The sequence below is a fragment of the Falco rusticolus genome, chromosome 13 (assembly GCF_015220075.1).
Source record: "Falco rusticolus isolate bFalRus1 chromosome 13, bFalRus1.pri, whole genome shotgun sequence".
NCBI lineage: Eukaryota > Metazoa > Chordata > Aves > Falconiformes > Falconidae > Falco > Falco rusticolus.
In genome coordinates, this window is record NC_051199.1 from 12,444,550 (window position 1) to 12,469,990 (window position 25,441).

The following is a 25,441-nucleotide window of genomic DNA, read 5'->3' on the forward strand; positions in this document are numbered from 1 at the left end:
ATTTATTTAATAAATGGCTAACAATAGGCAGGCCTCCCTGTTAGCAACACCTATCAGATCTGTAAAGGAGCAGAGGAGCAGCACCAGAGTTTTCTGCTTGCTCACTCTTTGAGAAGATAGCCACATTTATTTTTGCAGGCAACATAAGCAAAATTCAGCCATTCATCTTAATGGTGAGGGTCCCTGCACTGACCCTGTATCTCGTTTTGGTTTAACAAATGAAGTGCCGGGTGCCCCTCCCCACAGCACAAAGCCCCTTGCTTTGGGACCAACCTCACGTGGAACCTGCACTGCTGCCAGAGGGAAGTCAGGACCGAGCTAGCACGATGGTTACAGGGGGAGCTTTCTGGATTCAGTGCAAGCCTAAACTAAAACAATTAAAGTCCCTTGTCAGCTGCATGTACAGAATGTCACTGCCACCAAAGCCAAATTCCCATAGTTTTATATTCCCCAAAACAAGCTGCCAGACTGCACCTGAGGCAACATTTCTACGACCGTTTTCCAACGCTGGCTAAATAAATTCAGAAGCAAGATGATGACAAACATGAAAATTGGAAGAAACAATGAAATTCCACCTGTTTGTATTTTTCAAGACAATTCCCGTTTGTAAACGTTCCCAGTACCTGGACTCCTCAGCTCAGCAGCTGCTTGTTTGGTTGCATAGCAACTTTCTCTTCTGCCTCTGCCTGCCAGAACCAAAAGGCCACGTGCTGCCTAAAATAAAGTATTTCTTGGTTCAGAAGGACCGAAGTTCAAACAGGCTGGCCAGCACATCATTCCCTGCACTGCTCTCTGCTCTCTGACTCCAAACTCCCACTTTGACAACAAGTGATAACCATAGCACTGAAATCAGAGACGCGAAATGTGCCTTTTTTTTTTTTTTTTTTTTTTTTTTTTAAGTGCACAGTATGGTCCTTCCTGTCACTGGACACCTCCTGCTCTGAAACTAAAGATGAAAAAGGCACCTTTACAAGACGATGATGATCCAGCATAAAGAGCACTCTGTTAGAAATCCTGGGTTTGATAGCATCTTGATTAGATGAGTCAAAGCTCTCTTGGTCTTCCCCAGTGAGACACGTGATGACTCTTTAATACTCCACAAAGATGCAAGACCTGACTGCAACAACCACCTCCTCTCTGGATGCCAGGCACCAAGGTAAAGGCAGCCAACTGAAGCTCATGAAGTTTACAGGCAAGCCTGGGCTCCCAGCCCTGGATGGCCAGACCACGGTGTGCCACAGCCAGATGACATCCCACCAAAATATTATGGACACGGCTGTTGTCAATTTGGTTGGCTTTAGGACAAGACCAGCTGTATTTAAGAACACAGCTGAAGCACAGCGAGCTCTCGGGGTGCCTCACCAGCTCTGTGCAGGGCTGTGCTCTGGGAGGTCAGTGGGTGAACATTTTGATGGCCTGTCATGTTTCTGTGTACCTGTGCGTGTCCTCCCAGGGCTGTACGCAAACAGTGGGCACAGCCTTTCTGGAACAAGGAGACCCAAGCTGTGCCCCTAGTCGCTGCTCTGTTTTATGCTTTGTCTGCAAAATTGGTAAGAGTAAACAATTACTCTGAATTCTTCCCAGCATCACAAGCATAACCATCTTTAGGAGCGGTCCAACTTTCAATAGAAAAAAAAAAAATCACCCTAAAAAGATACTTTCTTACAGGATCTTTAGGGCTAAAACCAGTGCAAGCATAAAATGACAAATGTCTGCCTTTGATAGAAATATGCAGATGCATCCATGCAAGGACGCAGCCCTGCTGTCCTGTATTCCTGCTGTTCTTGGGAAATGGGTCCATGGATTTAACACAGTCACTGTCTCATTTAATCAGCCATACAATGAAAACTCCCCCACGTATTTTTTGTACCTCATAATTTGCAGAGCACAATCTTGGCAGAAAAGAAATTGCAGTGAAGGGTAACCCCATCCCCGTGGAGCAAGCCTGAGTCGCCTGGGCAATCCAGCCTGGTCCTTGCTGTGCTTTTGGGCCAGACCATCCATCACCAGCTCCAGTGTTCGCTGCCAAGTGGCAAAGAAAAGCTCTGGCCTAGCAAGCGACCATAAGAGCTCAGATCAGCCACAGTCAATCCTCCCTGCTTCGTGGGAGGTCAGCTGGCAAGTATGGCTTCCTGTGCTGTGGACATGAGCAACACACAAAACCTCCGCGGTTTAGGGAAAGCTTCACAGTGGGTCAGCCAAAGTGCCCGGCACACTGCCTCTGAGCAGCCCCTGCTCCCTACCAGCCGAGCCAGAACTGCCTCCTTTCTTCCCCTTTTTAAAACCCTGCACCCCCCAGCTCTTCTCTCAAAACCCAAACTGGTTGCTGAGACGTAACCCACTGGAGGACAATCAGCGCTATCTTACGTCTACCCACATCCCTCCGTGCGGGTCCTGCCCCAGCTTCAGAGGAGTCATGCTTAATCTACATCACCTGGAATGAAAGGAGAAAATCAGACTATTTTCATCATCCATCCCTTTCCCTAACATAAAAAAAACTACTTACCTTGCTGGAAATATGTTTAAATCCCAGATTTAAAGCACCTAGGAGCTTCTGAAGATGAGTCCAGTGCTGGATTTAATACGAAATGCACAATGAAGAAAAGAAGGGCAAAGGCTCAGATCATTCTTCTTCGTCTCTACACACTCTCTATTGACCACTAAAATACACATTTTTGAAGACTCTGCATTAGTATCATCATAATTATGTTGCTTTTTCTGACATGAAAGAGATGTAAAAACCTTATAAAAACACAGTCCTTGAACTGCTGCTTACAAACAACCTCCTCACTATTTTCCTTTATTGAAGAGGGAATAGGAGATGCACAGGCAGCACTCAAAAACTGAATTTTCAATTGTAATTATGTCTACTTACTTTCAAAGAATATGTAAAAAAACTCTGTTAGAGTAAAAGATTAAAATCATTAATCTGTTCTCATTGCTCAGAAATCCACTGCACCAGGGTTTATATATATATATATACACATATACATACCTAGGGAGAAGGAGACTGGCATTATTCACAGGCACAGGTTCTTCGGTAGTTCAGGTGCTCTTCAGTAGTTCTTGAAAAAAGACCAGCTGCAGTACAGCAGCATCAGTCAGCCAAAAGTAGTTGGTGTCTCTGAGGAGTATGCATAGACCTTTTTTTCTCCCATCAGAAAAGAAGAAGGGGAAGAAAAAAATAAAAGTAAACATATGCACGTTGTGTGCTTGGCCAACAAAGCCGCATTTAAATAGGTAACATTAAGAATATTAATATTTGCATCCAGGTACGGAGCAGGGAGAGTTGTATGTTTCCTACACCTTCCTGAACATCACCTTCTGCCCTCATTTTACTCCAAAGCAGGGCGCTCCGGTTGGAAAGCAAAGCCCCAAGGAGCAGCACACAGAGTCAGCACAAGGCCAGCCGAGAAGGACGTGCCAGCTGAAGCTGGGAAACAGGGTCAAGATCTGCCAAACATGAAAGGGAAGACAGGGCTTTTCACCTAAATTCAAAAAAGGAGTTCAGGCAGTTTCATGCTGGATTGGGTTTTCATGCTCAGCGAGGACAGGCATCTCAGCCCCCTGGCATGCAGCGACACGACCATCCAGAGCAGCAAAGCCATCTGTGACCTCCTGCCACATCACCACAGGCACGGGCACCTGCCTGCTCCTGCCTCTGACCCCTCCTGGGGTCCTGCAGGCTCACGTTTTGAAGGGAATTTACATCTTTTGGAATTTTGTTCATTTTGCATTCCTTCTTTTCCATTCTGCATTACTATAAGCAATCACCAGCTGCTTTCAGGGTTTGTTTTTCAATTCAGCACATAATTCAAAGGCTTTGTACATTGGTGTTTACCTACACGCAGGTCACCTCTCAGCTGTGCAGAGAGAGGGCTTCAGCCCCTGCTCCTCTCTGCATCAGGAAAGGGGAAAGTCGCATGATGTGTGGCTGATGGCCTCTTCCCTTAGCAACACCCAAGGGTGGGAGGAAACTTGAAATGACAGTTGCCGTCTTTGCCTTTTCTGCTACCATTTCCCCTTACACATCGCAACAAATTCCAGGGGGAAAAGTATCCGTGAGCTCCCCAATCCTGTAAACATATCTTCAACCCTGCAGAGATTAAATTTGAAGAGGGAAAGGGCACAGACAGGTTATCTACTCACCCTAGAGCAGCGACCAACCTTCAACTGGAAAAGCTCAGCTGTCTGTGGACCTAGAACAACCAGAATCCAAGAGTAATAATTTGGGATACTAATTGATCTGCAGGTACCGTCTCAACTCCTCCAACACATCCTTCTAAATAATGTCTGGAGACGAAGGCACGTATTTGTGCAGTGCATCGGTAATATGCAATTTATATGTATGTGTGGGAAGCTAAACACATGTGCTAATTAGCAAGTATTGATTTTAGAGGGAATTGGGTATCTAAACATTTTTTTTAAAGTCTGGCTTCAGCTGCAGTGTGCAGGATACTCTGCTCCTAATATTTAGCAATGCATAAAAAGGCTGGCTCCTGATCACCCTGAGGACACAGAGATGATTAAAGATTATCCCAGAAACAGTTTGTTTCACTGAAAGCCAATATGCTCCAAAAGATTCTTTCCACCCACATTTCTTCTCAACTGTCTGACACCCGTAGAGCATAAACACACACAGAGCGGGCAGGAGGCTGGCTGCAGTTTTTTGTGAGCTCAGCATTTAGATGAAACATTTATAAAATTATTCAGTCACATTTCCAACTTAAAAACAAATAAAAAATAAAAAAAACCAAATATCTTTCCTCTCCCTGTAAAGCTTTCCCACCAAGCAAAGGTCTCAGTGCCCAGGTGCTGATGTGCCCATCCTTGTGGCTGCAGAGTGACCTGCCACCTCTGTGTGCTCCTGGGATTCCCATGCCCTTGAGCTCCCCACGGGTGCAAGAGCTATCCAAAGGGATTTGGGCGAGCACAGCCACAGTCTGCTCTCGCTCACTGCCTTGGGGGATGCAAGGATGCATCTCCTCCACATGTCATCTATTACTTTGGAAACTACATGCCATCTGATGGGGATTTACACACAGCCGGCTTGTTCCACTCATAGTGTGAATTAGCCTTAAATCCCCCTGTTATTTCATGTAAACACTAGCGTGATCTAGTCTGAAAGATGTGGTACAGCTCCTGCTGTGCCTGAAGCAGCCCACAGCAGCCAGAGGTAGGGAGACACTCTGGCTAAAGACATGCTGAAAGAATCCTAAGCTTTGGCTCTTCAGTGGGAGTAGAAACTACCACCGAGCAATTTGTGTTTGCCCAGTGTACTCAGGTGAGCACACCGAGGAAGAAAAGGGGTTGTTATTCTGAGAAAAAACACCATATATTCTTTCTCACCTCTCCCCAGGCTCATCCTGGAGCGGAGCTGCTGGGTTATGGCTGCTCAGCACCTGCAGCAGTTCAGGCTCTGGGCAGCGAGTCCAGCTCCGCTCCCGCTGCTGCCTCCTCTCTGAACCCACAAAACTCCATCGGAGAGCAGTGCACAGCCACCACCCCGCTTTGCCGTTCAAACGCACGTGCAACAGCTAAATGGGGGTGTCACCCGTGTGCTGTTGAGGCCACTTAGCGCTATGGGGAGTTCAGAGGGCTTTCCCATACGTGCCTGGCTCCAGGCTCCCGTGGAGCGCAAGACCACTCATCAGAAATGAAACACTGGGTAAGCAATATAATTTCCCTCTTTTTTTTTTCTTTAATGAATGCAACAATACCGGCACAGTTATGATAAAAGATTCCCTCTGGCAAAAGAATCATCAAATAGGAATATTATAAACGCTCTGTCTGCTCCGAGCTGTATATTGGTTCTGGCATTTATTTTTTTTTTTAATTTTACTCCAAAGTACATAAACGTGGGCCAAAGCTCATGGAAGTTAGTCTATTGATCCTGAACAGCATTTGCTTCTGTGAAATGTTCATTGCAGCTCCTCCTGCTTTGTGCTTGTAGAAACAGGCATGAAAACAGCCATAGAAAAGCAAAGATTCCTCATGGCATTGCCCCTGTCACTTCCTTAGGGGCAAGAAACACCCCTGCTCGCTTTCTTTTGATCATCTTTCCACAACAAGTATCAGGTGTAGCCCTTCTATTTCCTACTGCAAAGCCTACCAGCAACCCAAGACCACTCGAGAGCCGGGAAGCGTGGCAGGGTTTTGCTGCACAAGAGTCATCGTTTGGAGGGATGTCAATGTAGGGTAAACAGCTCTCGCAGGTTTAAATACATTTTTATAAAAAACAAAGTCTAAGGAATAGCCGTGCAGTGAGGCCAGTCCTCCAGACCACACTAGGTGCTGCTGCCTGACACCCAGCCCGCAGCGCGGTGGCCGCCAGCCCCAGCCTGCCCTCCGAACGGTGCTTCCCACCGGGCAGGGGCTCGGCCTCACCCGGCACAGGGTGGCCTTTGCTTTCCATCCATTTCTCTAGGAAAGGAAAATTATTAGAAATCAGCTTGCGAACTGAACAGGGATGGTGAAAACTGGTGCTGCCCGTACAGCTGGAAATGGGGCTGCATGAAGAGGTGTGATGGCGACAGAAAAGGACCCGTTTCTGTCAGGGCGGGCATAGGCTTTCCTAGCATTCCCCTGCACCTGGTGACAGCAATGGTCCAAACAAATCCTTGTAACACACACCACAGAAACATGTCAGTGCTCCTCCACCAGAAAGATTTCCCGTGCTTAAACCGTTTGAAGCTTTCCTGGGACTGTCACTCAGTGGTGACAGCCTGCCTGTGGTTCCTGCATACTGCTTAGGGGAGTGCTGTGCAGAGCACTGTTTTTCTGAATATTTAAGAAAAAAAAACCCACAATCACACAGAAACTTCAAAACAGTCCCCCAGCTTGCAAGCTTCTGGCTTTAGCAGAACACAGGAATCAATCCCAAAAGAAAATGGTAACACAGAAGGCTCCTTGACACAAGACTATTTAAAGAGTGAAATGAAAGCGCTCTGATTTTTAGAGCACTGATGAATACGGGGGCAGGGGGAAATTAGGGCCATTGAAAGCTGTGGGAGACCAGCACTTCTCAAAAACAGCCGGTTTATTGCAGTTAGGGTTATTACATTAATATTCAGCCTCAAGGCCTACATTTTGTCAGCCTGTAAATAAATCATACATATTAGAAACACTCTCCCGCAGCCATGATGCTCTGCATCAGGAGCAGGTCTGTGCACTGAGCTGGTGGCACAGCACACAGCACAGCCGTGGAGGGGAAACGGCCATACACTCAGACCATCGAAGCGCCACACTGTTCTCAAATAGCTCGTCATTACATACATTTAAAAAAGTCTACTCGTTGATCAGCTGCCACGATTGCCAGGCGGGTAGAAGGTTACAATGCCATCAAGACCAACAGCCCACCTTGTGAGAGGTACAAGCACACGTCAGTGCCTGCCTGGGCTCTGCTTTACGGCTCAAACAGCCGGTGGTCTCGCTAGCACCACTGCTTCCAATGCCCACGTTTCCAAAATTATGATTAAAAGTACAATTAAATGCTAGCAGCCAAATCCCACCACTCAGGAAAGTAGCAGGCAGCAGCAAAATGGCAACACACTGCTTGGCTTTAGGATAAATTGATACTATGACACTACAGATTTTCTGAAATTTTAAACATTTGATAATTTTGTGTTCTGCTTTTGCTTCTCTCAGTTGCTCTAGGTTTCAGTGTATAACAGCTATAAACAGTAAAATTGCATTACAAGGTGTTGATTACTATTTGATAAAATATTCATCAAAGAAATGCAGTAAAACAGCAGAGCCTCATAAATATTTTCCTTGAAAAGTCTTGAAAACAAAGAAAGGCAAACCAGAATTATTAATTAACAATAACAAAATTCTCAAGATAATAGAAACCAGACTTTTGTTCTGAAATCCTGCTTGTTCTGTGTCCTATAAACTCAGATTTTAAGAGCAATGTTTTCACAGCGAACTTAAAGTGAATTGTGGTTTACGTTTATGAGGCATAAAAATTAATAGACTTCTTTATGAGCACCTTTGCATGCTCAGTCACCAGAGTTTTTGTACCGTCTTATGGTAGAAATTGAAACAATTAAGTGAAGTGGTGCCACACCTGAAAACTTACTATGGCTCACCGAGGACAGGACTGTGGCAGGAGGACTCCCCGTGGATCTGACCCTGCACGTGGAGCCAGGCACAGCTTTCACCGAAGGTAAAGGTGGCTTTACCTGCCTGTGGTGCCCATTAATGAAGTGGCTCTGCAAGCTGGTGCAAGGCACTGGCTAAAAAACCGCCTTGGTTTTCCAAAGGTAGGGTCTGGGTCTGCAGCAGTTGTGGTGATAAGAGAGTGCAGAGACAGGGCAGGGAAAAAACAAATTATCAGGATGTGTTGCACCCTTTGGGATGGGAGGTTAGAACAAACCGGGCAGGATGACATATGATCACCAACCTCTCATGATATAAACCCTAATAATTGAGTCTTCAAGACCCATGAGGCTGTAAACTATTCCTATTATCAATATCATGTCCCAGTGACACAGAATAAAATATTAGAGGTTAAACAACTCATACCAAGAAGAGGAGGCTGGAATATCTGCATTTTAAACAGGGTAAGGAACTAGCCACACAAAGTGCAGAGCATCTGCAGTCTTCAGTAAAGCTGAAACCTTACAGAAAAGGCCTGCAGATCAACCCCATTTCTTATCATACTTTCCTACAGCAGAACCATTCCTGTAACAGGAGACCAACATTGGCTTACTTGGTTTGGGTTTTGTCTTTTTTTGTTTTGTTTAGTTAGGTTTTTTGAGTCTATCAATACTGTATAAAGGTATACCAAAACTTACCTAGAAGCAGCCCAAAATAATCATCTGCTACAATTACCAACCGTATTGATCCATCATTAACTTGCATAAAATCACTCTTGTGAGCTCTGATGAACTGTATTCACTGAAGTTGAAAATTAAAGTATCCATTTTCAGAAAAACATGCTAATAATATTCCATTGCAGTGTTGTTTTCTGTTGTTTGGCTGCTTGGGGTTTTTTAATGGACATTTATGAAATATCAGTGCCCTTTGATTACCTAATACTCTGAAATGAAAAATGTCATTTTAATGGTAACAGTCCACAGCTACTCCTGACATTGCTTCTGGGAACGATATTTATAAATTGGCCCCATCTTCTGTCTGTAGGGAGAGGGGAGAAGGGCAGACACGCTCTGATGTGCCTGTTGCCTCTGCTGGTTTGGAGAAGGGGGAATAGCAAGGGAACAGACACTGCAGTAATATTTCTTCCCTTTTGCAATACAAATCAGACATTTTTAGCATTTCATCTCTGCTGTTCTGAGGAACAATTTCAAAAGCTCGTCATTTTCCTACTAACTTTAAAACATTCCCTGTGCTTCAGAGAAACAGTGGAAATGCCCCAGTCATCAGTCTCTATTCACAGCAGTGTCTCTGGACTCTTTCAACGTGTTTAGTTTCTTCCCAAATAAAGTATCATTTTGCCTTCATCATTAATTATCCAGCTCAGGTTTTGTTTTCCTTTTTCTGCCCTGCACCAAGTATCTCTGACTTTCCATAATTTGTTGTCTTCCTTGTAGTCTTTCTAATAATCCCAGGAAAGGCCCCTCATTAATTGCTTTCAGTGTATGGACTTTGATACCCTTCCTGCAAACTCACTTGAGTTAATCCTGCTCCTGCATCCTCTTGTTAAGCAAAAGAAATCAAATATGTATGAACTATACCAAGCTTAACTTGCCCAGTTTTCACTCTGATTAAACACAAGCCATCTGAATTCCTTTTGACATAAACCCAGATGCAATCACAGCGAGGAGAGTCTTTGACCATGGGCAGAATGAAAGACATGCATGATCAGCATTTTTTCAAGGTTGGGGCCACTGGGTAAAAAAAACCCCAACGAATCAACCACAACTAAAACAAAAGACAACCCACAAAATCCCAAACCCAGAAACACCCAAACAAAACCAAGTCCAGACAAAGAAACAAAAAAACTCTTTTGCACTTACTTGCACTCTTCTGATGACTCCAGACCTCTGCAAGATGAACAGATGACAGTGTCTTGCCCCCGAATTTCAGTGGCCCAAAGCCAGGCTCCCCAGCCTTCCACAACACTGTCTCTCCAGCCCACTGGAATCAGCTAACAGGCACAACTCCTGTTGAGTTCATTTCCCTGGCACAGAGAACTCCCAGCCAAACCCTGCCTATGTAACATTGAATAGGCACATGTCAGCAGCGCTTGTAGTCACAGGCTCTCCCACGGAAACCATCCAGGAGATGGACCTTACAAAGCACCCGTGATGTGTGCCCACCACAGGCCTGACTCTCTTCACAGTGACATCAATCCAGAGTAACTTCCATCAGGAGTGATATTCCAATACTAGAAAACAATGAGATATCTTATATTATCTTAATGTCTCTATATGACTGAAATACAAGTGACTTTGCATTTCCCTACATATCAGTTACTTGCTTAGCTCTTTACATTTATGGGGGTTATCATTAAAAAGCCAGGCTGTACCAACTACCCACTGCTATCCTCTTTTTCCTAGTGCTGGAACAAAACTATTTGCTCATCTTGCATCTGTAATGTTGAAAAGCAAATCATTGTAGTCTACACCTAAATATTAGGCTGAAACTTTAGAATAAGAGTTTCTTCAGTCATACTGGCTCCATCCCATTAACCTCCGATTAGGGCAGTGCTGGTAGGTACACTGCTGTTGTCAGGCGCTGCCATCTTAATATGCAGACTACAAAACCTATCCAAAATTAGTCTGAGGTCTAAGATAGCAGACAAGACAGTCCACCTTAAAATTTGCTGAGATACGTCAAATACGCTATCACCGCATACTATTTCCCTCTGCATTACTTGAATCACAGTTTTCCAGTAATAAATAACATAGTCTTACAAATTTAAGTCCATACTCCGAGTGCCCCTAGAAGTGCACCAACACTGGTTACCTGCCAAATCAGAGTGGGAATGGTCCTTTCCCATTCTTGACATCTCCCAGTTCACTAGGCAAATTAAATACATTGCCACAATCTTCTGCTCAGCTGCGCCGAGTGTGTGTAACATGGCACTTGCTTTTCTTCTTCCCTAGTTAAATGTTTAGCTTAATAGGTCATAACAAAGAGGCATCAAACAAAGAAAAATTTAGGTTGTTGGAAACATCACTCTGCTATTTCTTAACTTTGGGTGCACTGAACACTGCCTCGTTGGATATTAAGACTATCTAAGGCAGGAAAGTAGTGTAAGCACTCTACATCGCACACAGCGCACCTTACGAAAAAAAAAGTCATGTCAGCTGCCCTCCCCATGGGCACTTCTGGCTCAACACGCATAGTGAAGCCTGAAAGCCTCCCCTGAGAAGTTTCACAAATGCTGTAAAGCAGAAGGTCTGACGTGCGGTATGGGGTCTCCAGGCAGTGCCTGCCCTTAGTGCTCAGCTCCCACCAGCTCCGGCAGCGAGCGCCCTGGCACCGCTCCGAGGCACAGCGCACCCAGGTAACTCGCCCACCTGTATTTCAACTGCCAAGGGCAGCAGACGCTTCACGACCCGCTTCCAGCGACTGAGACGCCCTGGGAAGCCAGCCAGTGGCTGTGACTTCTGGTCCTACACAGCCCTGCCCTGGCCACTCACCCGCTCTGAGACAGGGGGGCACCTGCTGGGAGGATGGGTGGGCGGGAGGCCGGTGGCACTGTGCGACACAGCGGGGACACGGTCAGAGCTGCTTGCTCCTCTTCAGCCGCAAAGGAAGCCGGACTCAGCCTCTGGTTTGGTCAGCTGTAATCAACACATCATGTTTTTACATACACCTGGCTCTGCAAGCGCCTGCCTGCCCCCAGCCCCCGCTCGGCAGCAGGGCTGTCGGATAGCCGGGTGCCAGGGAAGCCTGCCTGCAGGCAGCCATGCTGGCGCTGGGGCCGAGGGGCAGCACCGGTGCCAGGTGCCACCGCAGTGGCTGCCCGTGGGCTCAGGAGCAAGCAGAGAGGCTCCGAGCACGTGGGGAGAGCAATGCGGGGGGCTGCCAAAGGGGACCAGGGGGCTGAACCCTTCACAGGCCTCCTGCCCCATCATGGAGGATGATACTCTGACACCTGCGACTCGGGAAGGCAACATACTCCGCAGGCAAAACATTTGTGACAGAAATGCCGCTGGCAGCTCTTCGTAACCCCTACAAGCTGTGCAGCTATGGGCAGCACTGAGCTGGGCAGGGGGGAGCAGCGGGGGGATCCAGCCCCCGCAGCCGCGGCTCCACGCAAATGGCAGCGAGTGCAGGCAGCCATGGCGGCCGGCCGGGACACAGCCCAGCGCTCCACCGCCGCAGGCCGGGAGCGTACATGTCCCGCTGCCGCTGGTATCTATTCCAGGATGGCAAAAGGTACAAATCTGTTTCAGTAACAGCGATCTTGGCAGGAGAGAGAGGCGGCTCCAGCATGCTTTTTTATATATACATATTTTGGACTCCCACCGAGAGTTATTAGTTATTAAAAAGCAATCAAATGAGGCTGGCTTTGGAGTACATTTGTTAGCCATATGATATCAATTAAGCCCTGGTCTCCTGACTGCAAGGAACTGACATTACCTCATACACAAGCAGAGTTAAATTCCTTCTCTCCTTCTGCCCCTCTTTGAAGTTGGTAATGCCAAATATCTCCCACATTCCCAGGGAAACGCTGCAGTTATCCTGAATATGTGGATGCCTTCAATTTGTAATTAATAGAGCTACATCTCAAATGCTTTTGCTGGAGTACGCAGCAGTGCTGAAGGATTGGCTTGGCCGTACAGTGCTAAAAAGTGTGGTTAGCAGTCGGTGCAGAGTGAAGCGGGGCCAGCCAGCTGAGCAGCTGCCCACCGGGTCCCTGGGAGACACACAGGTGAGGAGTTATGCCGCTTGTTAATTACCACAGATAGCGAGGGTGTTCGTTGCTCACAATGGGTTGGCGCTAAGGGCAAACCTGCCTCCTCTCCATGCTTTGCAAAGCCTAATGCTGCCAGCACTCGCTCCCACGTTGTGGGCCGAGGCAGCCGCGCCACTGTTAGCAGCATCATGTATGGAAGCTGACTGCAGAGTTGGAGGCCATAAACAGGACAGCGAGCAAGTAGAATGTAGCTGCAGCTTTTGCAACTATGAATAAAATTAATATAATCTACTAGCTCCTACAGAGCTATGAAGTGAGTTGGAAGTTTCCACCCTCTCACATTGGAGAGGAGCTTGTATCTCCAACACCACACTTGACACCAACTGGAAACCCTAACAGAAGGGTTAAGACTTGTATTGATGATATGATGTTATATCAACAGATTTCTACATCTCCCAAATAAGCCTCATTTAGATTTCACTCCAGATCTATCTGTTTGCTTAACAGGCATGGCCTGGAAATGCTGCTGTGATACCGAGCATCAGGACATTGCCCTCTGGTACCTCTGTGGTTGTTAAAATGTCCTGTACACACCCAGTCCAGCAAAGTGATATCAGAATCTACACACAATATTTTGTAGACAAAAGAACTGCTACAGTGAATGCTGTATTTCCTTTTCAAGGCAATCTTATCTCTTCGTGGCTTGTTTTTATCAAGCTTGCCCATTTTAATACCAATGATGCAATTTAAGACTAAACCAGGGAGAATACTTTTGTCAGCCAAGCTGGAAGAGGTTTTGTATCTGTAGTGCAAAATACATATATAGATATACACTCTACCAGAGTGAAAAATAACAAACAATTGCTAAATTAATTGAAACTAATATATTCCAGATTAACAGTTCTCTTGCCAATTAGTGAAAAAATACCCATTATTAATTGCAATGAATGAAAATAGTTTTGTTACAGTTATGTCAAATATACAGATATTTTTATGAGTGAGAAAACTACCATAAAAAAACCTTACTATAAAACATTCCAGTTCAAAACATGGGTATTCAAGGTTATGAACTGTGGGTTTAAGGGCAGACTTGTTAAAAGCAACAAAGCATTGTGCAACCTTTTTGTAGTTATGTAAAGGAGCTGTACTCTACACATAAACCTGTGTACCTGGCATGGCCTGTCACAAGATTTTATAAATATATATATATATAAAATATGTATTTTTATGTGTATTATGCATATTATTTATATAAAATTAATACTTGTTGGAAATTATTTAGCTTCTGCTCTACAGTTCAGTTGCAGCATCTTCCTGTTTCTATGACCCGAGATGATTTACTGCCAGGACAGTGCACTGTAGGGGAACACCTACAAAATTTTAGACAGATTCACCACACTCTAGACAAGAATTACCAATATGTCACATGTTCATTATTTCCATCAGCTAGGATCAGGGCTCAAGCATTGCATTTGAGGTTTGTTGTTGGTAAAAGGATTGCGTTTCACAGTCATAAACAAAGTAACTATTTGCAAATCCTACCCTTCCGAGGCCTGTTTTGAAGGGATTGTCACTTCCCCTTCAGGTCCAGTTCCAGGGCTGAGGTAATATTTATGGCTTTGATAAGGTTTCACGCAACTGGACAGAAGCTGAAGAGGAGACATTCCTGGCTGAAGGGATCCAGCTGTCAAACAAAACACCGAGACCAGACAAACCAGGGATGCAGCTGTTTTTACCTTCTCCTGTAACACCTTGCACTTTAAAAAGCCTTTTCAATCATGACCCACAGGATGATGCTCATCTGCACCTTCGCCACAACCTATTCTCAGAGGCAGGTCACAGAATCCTCAGAACTGGGCATAACCAAGGGTTCCATGATCTCAGCTGTAACTGCTGTTGCATCAAAAGCTGGCATCCCAGAGCACAGCAACGCAGAGGATGAAAGTTTCCTCATTTCCCACTGTCATAGAGATTTTAAGGAGGGGGTTTCTCTTGAACCTGAGAGGTGATGTTCAAACAAAATTTAGGTCAAGTGCCAGTAGTATCCGTGGTGCCCAAGGGAGGAGGCAAAGGCACAGTCCCATCGCTGTGGGACCCCACAGCGAACACCAACGGCCCTTGGCCACACTCCCATGACCCAAATAGAGAGCCCAGACCCGGCATGGGACAGCAAGCGTAGTGTACAGGAAAAGTGAGCTGTGCAATGAAAGGCAATCTGTTCTGGGGGAGTTGGTTTGTTTGATAGGAAAGGTGAGCTTAAGGGGGAGATAAAACAGAGAATATGAGAGGACACAGCAGTCGTAGAGGTTGCTGACACCTGTGTTTGAGCAAGGAAACTGAAGAAGCTCCACAATCCCTAATGCAGAAAACCTGAGTGAGAAAACCATGGAGGAGTCAACAGGCCAAGTAACGGTACCAACCAAAAGCAGCTTTCTGCAAAACCATGGACCTCTGCCCCAGCTCAACTCATTATTACATTATCTCAGTTTCTGGGTTTCCTCCCCCTGACATAAACTTATTCAAGCCAGGTCTACTTTTACATTATATTTTTGGCTGGTATTCAGTTATCCCCCCCATCAGTCTGGTCTCTTTCCCAGCCACATCTTGACTCCCTCATTTGTTACCTGCCCTCAGCTGTTACAAATAGCAGCGGGGCTTACAGAGACAGCAGGAGCCCCCATGCAAAGCCCTCTGGCATTCCTTGAGTGCTTAATACCATGCACTCACCAAACAGATGTGTGTAATCAGCGTGTCTGCCACTCACTGGCAAAATAAAGCTGAGTTAAAGTTGTCCAAATAGCCTTATATCTGACATTTCTGAACTTTAGAGTGCTTGACTTTCTCAAGTCAATGTAAAAAAATCTTGAAGGACAAGAATATTTGTCACCAAGGGGAGGGCGTTAGGAAGAATCCTCAGTCAGCCTCAGGAAGCAGCATTGCCCCAAAACACACTGCCCTCCAGCCTCCAGGGGCTTGTGGCCATATTTCTGCTACTGATGCTCACCGAGCATGAGAAACTGCTAACAAACCACCAGGTTTTCAAATGCTCTGGGTGATTTAAAATTTTTCCACTGGTGCAATTCAACAGCAGTCTCCCCAGTACCAAGGCAGAGGATCTGCCTGGAGTGGAAGCACCACTCTAAGAGAAATATCGAGACTTTTACTGCAACACAGATTGAGTGGTTGGTCCCTATTACAAACTTGGAGACCTATAGGAAGGAAATAAAAATCGGCCACAACATGCTAAGTTTTCAGACTGGGGCACACACAAGCACAAGAGCACGTATTCAGTTGCATAAATAATGGAAGAACAGGAAAGAATGGGGTGATTCTGCCCATTAACACTGCATCAGAGTGGAGAATTGTGCACGGGGGAGCAAACAGATTTTAAACAGTTTTAAAGATTTACTACTGACTTCTTTAAAAGTTGCACAGCATGTGCATAACCTATTAGCTCATTGCCATGTTACCGTTGCATTCAATAGCTTAATAGGGTTCACATACAAATTAGGACTTTCCACAGAAAACGAGAACATCAGATGGCCCTGAATGAGATAAATTGGTTTAAAAAGATGTAAACACTTATATTTCAGGTCAGACTCATGAGACTGGAGAAAAAAATCCTCCAATGGGCAGGTATAGGATTACAAGACCATCACTTGTAGCCTGGAGCACAAGCCACTTTCAAAGACCTGATGACACACGAAACAGAACACTGCTCTGCCTGGTGTGGTAATTCCCGGTTACTGGAGACTCATATTACATTTTACCATGTCTTCTTACATTTACATCTGAGAAAAATAGTATTTGCTATCCTTGAAGTGCACACAAGAATTTTTGGCTGCTAACCCATCTAAATGTGAAATTGCACAGCTTGCCTTGGGTTTTCTCCTGGAATTATCCTGCCTGTTCCCGGCGCCTCTGAGCTGCTTCCAGACGAGTATTCCTGATTCCGTGGAGCTGATGGTAAAGCACAGCACACATAGTCTTGAGGCTGTGGTTAACCGATAAACAATTCAGCAAATTGCTACCACTGTCTCAACACTTCTAAAGGCATTAATCTGCACCCCAACATTATTGTTATTACCTTGTCCCTGATAACAGCCAAAATCCAGTGCCTTGAAGCCCACCTATTCACATGCTTTCAGTGGGGCCCATGGGCTCTCAACCTAAGCACTGAAAATCAGAGGTGGGACTAACCTCGTTAAACCTCTCTTTTGACCTCCTTAACAAATACTTTTTATACTTTTTATTTTTAGCCTTTGATACTGGCACTGCCACCAGCCCATCTGAAGATATTCTGAGAAGGAAGCAGGGATGGAGGGCTCCAAGGAGCCTTTAACCCTGTCCCTCTGCAGCCCCACTGGTCCATTTGACCACAAACTCAGCAAGGGCTCACCACTCCGTCATCTCCTCTTTGTCACTGATGGCATCCAGCCTGCCCTCAGCAAGCCAGCACAGAGTGGCAGTGGCAGGAAGGATTGCTCACTGCTGGCCATCCCAAGGACAGGAGCATTGGCGGAATGAGGGCAGGAGCCAGTTCAGCACTGTTGTGCCTTTGGCTGTTGCAAATACTTCTGGAACATGCCTGGACAACAGGTCCCCCAGGAAGCACCAAGTAAGATCAAGGTGGGATGGGGAGAGCGGGGAGGGAAAGTAATACCTACTTTCGGATGTTAAAAAAAAAATAATCACAACATTGGCAAGGACAAATACTTGATCGGAGGTTTGCAAGAGAGCAAATTATATTTTTAAAGCTGGCACGAAGCTTGCCCTTTGCCCCACTGGATCCCACCCAACACCAGCTGAAATCATTTGCCAGTGGCTTGCACTTGGGCTTTCATGTAAGTCAACACTTTACACAAAAACTCACAGTGCAAAATTACCCAATAGATCTATTTGTAATAAGTGCCTTTCTATAAAAAGCTGAGCAAATAAGCCCTTATATTTTTAGGAGTATTTTAAATGTTTACTATAAAATTCTATTATGCATTAAACTTAATTACCCAAATTAAATTCTCAATTATTGTACCTGTGTGTGCCATTTTATTTTTTGCTTCGCTAATGCCAGATAGTATAGCTATTCATTTTCATTTTGAAATTTTGATTGCATTTATTCAGTTACTTCGTGTTGGTGGTGAACTATTGATAGAACCTGGTTAAGCTTTACTCTCACTGACAGAGGCCGCATGGGCTATGTACTGCCGGTTGTGGCTGGCAACACGCACTGGGACTGTTTTTGAAGAAAAGCTGCAGTGATCAAACAAATGGGACTGAAAAGTAGTGTCTGCTAGGATCTAATGATGAATCAAAAGCAGATTTCCATTTCAGAGCCAAATCTTTCTTGAAACCAGGTTTTCAGAGATGAAAACATTACATCACCTTCTGGGGAAAGGGAAAGGATACAATCAGAAATTTTAAGGCAAATAAGCCTTATAGTTTGCCAAGCATATGGCAGCCGATGATTACTTTTATTTATGCATTTATGGAACATCTTTTACATTTTTATATCAAGCATAATAACATCCTCCCCCATGCCCTGAGCCTCCAATATATTAAACTACTGAAACAGAAAGTTACATTGTTATTTTGTTTTGAAAACTGAGTTACCTGTTTCTCTAAACATTCTAACAGGCATGTATTTTCTGGTAAGCTTAATGATGAGCTCTGCTAGCCATACAAATAATATGAGCATAATTCACTGCAAAGAGACCACTTCATTTACTCTTTGTAGTAGCTGAAAAATCCAGGCATGAAATCATGTTTTCCAGCTATGCTTTTTTGTTATATTTATGGTCTCTTTGGTAAAATCAAAGGAATGCACTTCTGTGTAAGGGGCATAGTTTGAATGGCACAGTAACCATCATGCCATAAAATTTTGAGCAGGGCTGCTTGATTACAAAAGCATGTCCTCACTCCAGCCTTAGCACAACGCAGCTGCTTAAATCACTGGGAGTTTAAAATTGGAGTCACTTGAGAACTAAAATTGCACGTAATGGCAAAATGGTAGACGGTATTAAGCCTGGGCTGCCAATTTCAGAGCAATTTCTAGAAGTCTGAGAGCTTATTGATAAAATTATGGGATGTAGAACACACAGCACTCATTAAACTAATTTTCTTTTGCTTGCATCATGAGATTTTTTTATCTTGGCACTTTTCTGTGGGACTCCTTGCATTTAGAAACAGGTACCAACAAAAGCGCATGGGTGAACAAGATTTTGAGGAATGCAGCCTTTAACTTCTGCTGGTTTTCTCCTGAGATCCGCTCTCTGGTACCACATGTTCATTTATTACTGTGTTAGACAAAACCTTGCATACTGTACTTGCTTAAAAATGTTCATGATGTGACAACCCCATGTAAATTTTCAAGTAGGTAATGACACGCTAACGCAATGACCACCCTCCTTTTCCTTTTAGATGACGTGCTGCAGTATGGCATCCCAGAAACCATCCGTCAGGTGAGGGCCTGGGGCTTACAACATCTGGTACCTCATGCTGACACAGGGCAGCAACATACAGAGGTTGAGCACTGCTGTGACCGCCAGGTTCTGTGCAGTAGGCACCAAGGTAAAGTTTTTTCCACAGTGTCCCCCACCTGTTTTTTATGCTTACGCTTATCCATACCGTGTCTCAGTTTTGGCAGCGGAGCCACCTCTGATCACATCATTTCTGGCAGGTGGATGGGGAGCTGGCCTTCCCCCACCATGTCGCTCTCCCCTGGGAGCATGCAGCAGAAAGACCTGACAAGATGACGGTTCATCACACACTAAAACCCATGATAATTGCATTGTTATAATAAACTACAGGGGCTTTTGTCTTTTATTTCTCATTCTCCTCCACAGAAGCACACAGACCATGTAAGCTGTCAAGGATGCCAAGGATGACAGATATTGTGGCTCAATAAAACTCAGTAAAAGCAGGTTTAATAACACGATTTTGCTGCTTTTCTGAACTACAAATACTAAATAGCCCTAAATCTTTTTCTCAAGGTAATTCCCGGATTTTCAAAAGACAGCTAAGACAAGACCCCTCCACCCAAATATTACCTGCTGAAAACACACTCAATACATTTGAGTTTTATCAGACATATATCAGAAAAATGCTGTGGCTGTTAGTACAGAGCTAATGTCTAACCATTGCCTCCTCAGGGTGACAGCTCAGAGACCAGGTCTCCTGTCAAAGCATCAGTTACCTCCCATGCAGGGAGGTTTCTGCAGGGTAAAAGCCAGTGCAGAATCTGTCCTCCATCGCTCCTCATAACAACTCACATGGTTTCCACAGGAGAGGCAGTTTAAGGATTACCAGACACCATTACAAGTCTGCTTCTCCTGTTTTTCCTGTACTGTTTAACCCTAATCCCTGTTGCCAACAAAATATCAGCAAATTCAATAGCTTCCAAAATCCTGTGATAACCATGTGACACCTGCAACAATACAAGGACAAGGAACGGAGCTTGCAGAGTGGTCCTCCTTCCTTACAACCTCAAAACTGTTTAATTAGGAAATGAGTGGAAAGCCACTGCAGAACCAAAGCATCACAGGGAAATAAGGATACTACACTCTTTCCTTTTCAGCGGTTAAATGATCGTAGATTTTTTTCCACATTTGCAGCTATTCTTTCTCTCATTTTTATTAACTCTTGGTGTACATCAGATCAGACCATTCTGATTTCCACCTGCATGAAAGTTACATACATCTTGCATGATCTGACATCACTTAACCTACAAGATTAGAGTTAATTCTGTTTTACTTAATTAACTCTGCTGGACTGATCACACTTACTTCTCTCTCCAGCTAAGATGCATGCAGCTGCTCATCTAAAGCATACAAATTATCTCATAGCCTAGTTATGCTGCTGACACGAGGTCATGAAAAATGTGCCAACAAAACAGAATCCCCAGTGCTCCAGCAGACAACAACGAACCTCATATTTCACTATAACTTGGCAATTAAGTCGGAAGAAATACCTCGGGAGAGGAGCTATTCTCCAGGATTTCAAGCAGAACAAACCGCTGCTGATGAATTAGCTGAGACCCACTGCGGCGCACAGGCAAAACGTGAACCACGCTGAAACTCTTTGTTATTAATGTTTCTCATGGCATAAATCAGGATTTCTGTAAGTAAGGCACAGGGAATGCAGTGACCTGCTGCACGAGACCATGCTGCCTTAGGAAAGCTCGGCACAATTCAGCGTCGCTTCAGCCTGCAAACCAATGCAGCGCTACCAGCCCACCGGTCAGTCCAGCCCGTGGCTCGGCCGAGCTGCAGGAGCACCCCACAGGAGCAGCATGCCCACCAGTGGCTGCTGTCCCAGAGACGTGTGTGTCAGCCGGGACCACCAGTCCTGTCCCATGCCACCACCCTGACATCAAGATTTCAGTGATCCGAGGCTGTATGGACAGGGTTCCCCTCCTGCATGCACACCAGCAGAGACCTGTAACAAGTCAAATAGCAAGCACTGGGCAAGTAGCGTCGGTCATCCTTCTGCAGAGTGCACAAAGCAGACTGTGGCCTTTCCCACTCTGCTCAGCACACGCTAACTGGTAGGAAAAGATGTATTTTTCTGACAGGTCACACACATTTAATCAGAGCATGCTACCTGCAGAAGACACTGCGATGGCCCAGGGAGCAGAGCAGGGTTCATTGGAAGTGACAGTGACCTCCTCCCAGGGACACCGAGGCCAGGCATGGCAGGACGGCCGAGCAGGGATTACGCAGCACCTCCCACAGCAGACCTGGCTCCAGCTCATCCTGGGCCATTCCTTCCCTACCGAATAGCAAAGACTATTAGAAACAGGGAGATGCAAACACCTTTTCTTTGCGTGGCCAGAGTTGACTCAAACAAACACAAAGAAATCCACCTGGAAACCTCAGAGATGATCAGTCCGCAACCCGTTTAGGAGAGCCTGGGTAGATGTGAAGCACAGTCTATTAGTCAAGCTCCATTTCATATTTCACCTGTTTCTGCACTGGGATAGGCCTGACATCTTTTATGGATATAAAAATATCCCACAGTTGACTATATCATCATTTAACTTTGTTTTTCCTTTCTAGAGGAGTTTCCTTTGAAGTTCCTCTGTGTATTTCATTATTGTCTTGGGATCTGGAAAAGCTGTTGTTACTTGAAACCACCAGATCTGGTATCCATTAAAGATGAGACCGAGCCAGGGAGCACCGGCATGGTACTGAGCACTCCGCCACAACAATTTAACCCAACTGTGCAAGAAAACCTTGATTAAATATACACTCATTAATATGTCTAAAACTATTCCTGCTATCTCTAAATGAGAGGTAACTAATTTGAGATAGCAGTAACTTACTTTTTCACATGCACACGGCCCTTATCAACTTTGAAAAATTACTTGCTTTCCAAGAATGAAATCCACTCCCATCCGTTGTTCCAGAAAATCTATAGGGCCCACAGAAAAACATACCAGCCACATTATGCATTATTCATAGGATTATAATGTTTCCTCTCTTTCCAAGAGCGCTACAATTTACAGGAAAATAACAGAGAATGTAACGCACAGCACAAATCAAAGCACAACAGATAACATTTACTAGTGCTATCTTCCTGCTCTGAGGGTAGAAGCTGAGAAAGGACAGCGATGCTCCAGTCCACGCAGTAATAGCCCCCTGCCCGTGAAAGGGATGCGTGGACGCTGTACCATACGACATGCAGAGTAACTAAACCGCACTCCTCTGCCACTGGAGCTGGGCTGATTCTAAGGGCACGTTTTCAATAGATGCTTTCACCTTGCCAATGTACGTGCACAAACAAGTAGTGGGTGAGCAGTTTTCTCCTGATGAGAAAACATTAACAGCCTTTTCAGATACACCTTCCACCTCAGACATTAAAGAAAAAAGAACAAACACCCTCCAGACATGCCTTCCCATCTTTCTAGCAATAATTGGAAATCATGCCTCCTGCCGACACAACCTAGAATATTCCTGTGCCAGAATATTCCTGTGCTAGAATATTCCTGTGCCAGGCTCGGGCTTTGCCTCCTTAGGCTGCTAGCACAGCGTTAGGATTATCTTCACATAAGGACCTGCTCAGTAGATGTAGAGATTGTTAGTCCAAGTATCCTTGATGCTTCCTTAGCTGAACATTAGAAACTTATTTTCTCATTTCCAGTTTTGCTGAAGAGTTCGCAGCAACCTGTATCTCTTGCTGAGATACAAGACTTGACGCTCCTCTCCCTTTCAGTGGGGTAAATCAGGTATGTAACTATTTGAATTAATTCAACCAGCCGACGGAAAATGAGAATGAGTGGAGACAGTGCCACCTGAGGAGCCCACCAAGCACCCTGTGACAGGCACATCCCACCAGAACACAGCCACTCGCTGCTGCTGCTGCGCACCCCACGAAGCCCCGGCACTGGGCAGGTGTCCAGCCTGCACAAACCCAAGTACCTCCAGGCACCATCCCAGCCCCGTCGCTGCCATGGAAGCTGAGCACATCACATTTATTCATTCCAGTGAAGACTTTTCTATCACTCGGCTGTGCTAGGGGTCTCTGCTGAACCGATCACAGAAAGCTCTCCAGCAGCTTATGCTCACTCCTCAGTCTTCACTGAACCGTTTGCTTTGGAGAAGCCCTTCAAAGAATGATGGACTACCCAGGTTTTCACATACCCAGCTCAGGTTCAGACAGCAAAAATCTCAGCTGGCCACCTCCATTATCCCATAGACACACACTTCCCTGCTGGGGCCCTGCCGTGCCCTTCCAGCCCCCGCACAGTTTTAGCAGCCCACGACTTTAATCCATTCGCAGCACATGGTCAGCACATGCACCGTGTCTGTGCTTCCAGCATGTTTCAAAACCCTTTTCAGGGAAGGCACTGCAGAAGACAAGATAACATCTCTCCAAACATACAATGGTTTTCAAGAAATCGTTGTCTCTGCTTTAACAGCCCTGATCAAAACCAATTACAATCCCAAGTGAAGAAACTGTCATAGCACTTACGATGAATTACTGCCACACAAGAGAGGTCTTCCCAAGCTTCAAGCTTAGCCTGTGCAATGTAGCTATAAAAATTCCAACCAACAGCCTGACACACTTTCTCACAGCCTCCTGCAGCCCCCCAGCGACTCCCCTGCCCCAGCCCAGGCTCCTGCAAGCACCATGCCCCTGGCACAGCCCCCCTGCAGCCACGGGGGCACCGGCTGACCCCCGGCTTTCCCCAGCCTGGCTCCGGGGCAGTGCAGAAGTCATGTCATGGAGATAAATAAGCCTTGGGGCAACGGGTAAAAGCAGCCCATGGTGACCAATTGCACAATGAAAGGCAAAAAGCATTTTAATGGACTTTTAACAAAAAGGGACCTTTTAACAAAACACCCTGTATCTGTTTAAAATTACCTTATAAAATAGGTGTAATGACCGTCTCTATTTTCACAAAAGGAGATATTCTCTTCCTGTAAATGGCTGCCAGACTGAACACTCTCGTCTATAGGATAACAACCACATATTTAAGCTATCACTTCCCAATTATACACAACTTAATAACTCACTGCCACAGGGAAAAACGAGCCCAGTTATACATCATTGTTACAGGAGCTAAATGGACATAGAGAAGGCCAGCTCTGGTGGTAAATGGTAAATAATGCATATAGTATATAAAACTTTGCAAGTAGATAGACAAGTTAATTTGCTTCCCACTAAAGCAAAATGACTTTTAAGAAGTAAACCATTTATCTCAACACTAACATGCAAGATTGCCTTCACACATACACCTACAATTGCATATATCCATCATACAGAAAATATTTATTGACAAGCATCATGTTTCAAGATGTGTCTATGTACATGTGTATGTATATATATGCATACGCATTTCTACACAGATAATCTTCCAATTTAAATAAAATTCACTGTGAATACATGGATATTGAAGTCTCAAAGCTTCCAAGAATAACATATATATGTAAAGTTTCCTAAGAGACTGATATAGGGTTGCCTCTGTGTCAAAGGCACACACAAATCACATGGCATTTATTTGCACATCTTAGGAAAATTAAATGCAATTCATTGGCAATATCCAACTGCTTTTCCATGTAAAAATGAGGCCACTCAATACTAGAAAGTTAGGGAGTAGAATCAGCTGCAGATGGTTGGGGTTTTTTGTTTGGTTGTGGTTTGGGTGACTTTTACAAACAAAACAAAACATTACACTGTTCTTCAGGGCCTTTATGTTTAAAACATGAAAGAAATGACTCTCTGCTTTTCTCCATTTCCACAGGCAAAAACCCCCATACACATCTAAGTAATTCTCAAGCAACATGTGCTTGCTAGTGCAGCATGTTGCTCTCCCCATAGCACAACTGCTCCTGAGCTACAATCATTCACTCACAGCTCCACTGAAGACTTGGTGGAATGGAAGATATTTAGACTTTAGGCCTTGAAAACTGAACAAACTTACTCCACATAGAGTAACAGTTACTTTCTTTTTTTCTTAAGGTAGTTAGAAAAACTTGTAAAATTCACCTTGACAAAACATCGGTGATGTTGCATATTGATGTTGAGGTGTAATGACCTAAACGTTCTCTCTTTTTCTGCAGTTCTAGTAACACGAACATTCAACCCTTTTCTACTCTCCCTACACAC

General features: G+C 44.9%; 1 long non-coding RNA gene across 1 annotated transcript; it reads right to left on the reverse strand.

Moving 5' to 3' along the window:
* Positions 1 to 2,362: 2,362 nt before the first annotated feature.
* On the reverse strand, positions 2,363 to 3,319 carry LOC119157039. The gene is made up of 3 exons (XR_005107353.1): positions 2,996 to 3,319; positions 2,507 to 2,660; positions 2,363 to 2,434 (listed from the first exon to the last, which is right to left on the reverse strand). It is a non-coding gene; the product is annotated as an uncharacterized LOC119157039 (long non-coding RNA).
* Between the last annotated feature and the right edge of the window lie 22,122 nt (positions 3,320 to 25,441).